Source organism: Lathyrus oleraceus, chromosome 1 (assembly GCF_024323335.1).
Source record: "Lathyrus oleraceus cultivar Zhongwan6 chromosome 1, CAAS_Psat_ZW6_1.0, whole genome shotgun sequence".
Classification (NCBI taxonomy): Eukaryota; Viridiplantae; Streptophyta; class Magnoliopsida; order Fabales; family Fabaceae; genus Lathyrus; species Lathyrus oleraceus.
Window position 1 is genome coordinate 230,844,533 of NC_066579.1, and position 2,118 is coordinate 230,846,650.

Genomic DNA, 2,118 nt, shown 5'->3' on the forward strand with positions numbered 1-2,118 from the left:
TCGACCAGACATTTACTGATGAATGGGAAAACTCGACGTTTACAGACATCGAAAGATGATGTTTACAGACACCAAAAAGATCGACCAGACATTTACTGATGAATGGGAAAACTCGACGTTTACAGACATCGAAAGATGATGTTTACAGACACCAAAAAGATCGACCAGACATTTTCTGATGAATGGGAAAACTCGACGTTTACAGACATCGAAAGATGATGTTTACAGACACCAAAAAGATCGACCAGACATTTACTGATGAATGGGAAAAAGAGAAATACAACCAAACGTCAACGGACGAATGGGAAAAACTCAACGTTTACCAAGACCAACGGAGAGGTAACCAAACATTAATGAATGAATGGAAGGGATACAACCATACGTCAACGGACGGAATGGGAAAAACTCAACGTTTACCAAGACCAACGGAGAGGTAAATCCACGTGGGGACAGGTACAACTAGACGTCACAGGACGAATAGGAAAAACTCGACGTTTATCGACACCAACGGAGAGGAGGAAACTCTACTGGGGAGAGTGAACACAACCAAATCATCAACGGATGATCGGGAAAAACTCGACGTTTATCGACACCAACGGAGAGGAGGATACTTCACTTGGGAAGGAGGACACAACCAAATCATCAACGGATGATCGGGAAAAACTCGACGTTTATCGACACCAACGGAGAGGAGAAAACTCTACTGGGGAGAGTGAACACAACCAAATCATCAACGGATGATCGGGAAAAACTCGACGTTTATCGACACCAACGGAGAGGAGAAAACTCTACTGGGGAGAAGGACACAACTAAATCATCAACGGATGATCGGGAAAAACTCGACGTTTATCGACACCAACGGAGAGGAGGATACTTCACTTGGGAAGGAGGACACAACCAAATCATCAACGGATGATCGGGAAAAACTCGACGTTTATCGACACCAACGGAGAGGAGAAAAACTCAACCGGACGTCATAGGACGAAAGGGAGACTCACGTTTATCGACACCAACGGAGAGGAGGAAAACTCAGCCAGACGTCATAGGACGAAAGGGAGACTCACGTTTATCGACACCAACGGAGAGGAGGAAAACTCAGCCAGACGTCATAGGACGAAAGGGAGACTCACGTTTATCGACACCAACGGAGAGGAGGAAAACTCAGCCAGACGTCATAGGACGAAAGGGAGACTCACGTTTATCGACACCAACGGAGAGGAGGAAAACTCAGCCAGACGTCATAGGACGAAAGGGAGACTCACGTTTATCGACACCAACGGAGAGGAGGAAAACTCAGCCAGACGTCATAGGACGAAAGGGAGACTCACGTTTATCGACACCAACGGAGAGGAGGAAAACTCAGCCAGACGTCATAGGACGAAAGGTAGACTCACGTTTATCGACACCAACGGAGAGGAGGATACTTCTTCGGTCTGAATACCGGAAAATTGGCCTTGTGCCATGAGTACATCGACCTGATCGTCGGAAACTCCTTCGGTCTGAATACCGGAAAATTGGCCTTGTGCCATGAGTACATCGACCTGATCGTCGGAAACTCCTTCGGTCTGAATACCGGAAAATTGGCCTTGTGCCATGAGTACATCGACCTGATCGTCGGAAACTCCTTCGGTCTGAATACCGGAAAATTGGCCTTGTGCCATGAGTACATCGACCTGATCGTCGAAAACTCCTTCGGTCTGAATACCGGAAAAACATGAGACATATTATCTAAAGCCGTCAAAACGTAGATAATACACTCGCATGGAAGATTATCCATAACCGGGTTGTAGGTTGCTAAATGAATAATCGACCGAAAAGAAAGGCATCTGGGTACCAGACTAGGTATGCAAAAGATGACCAATCAAAAGAGGATAAAGTTGCTGACTCGGAGCAGATATCCAAAAGGAAGGGGAAGACCCACTGGGGACAATACTGCTTGATCAGGGCAAGTATTCAGAGGGGAAAGAATGTCAATATCACAAACCGGATACTGATAACTGCAAAGAGGGGGTTGTCGCATCACGCGAAAAACCGGCGGGAAAAGAAGAACAACAGAGCCGCCTCCGTGCGTTATTTATCCCAAAAGAGGGAAAGGAAACGCTCGAAGTAAACCTGGAA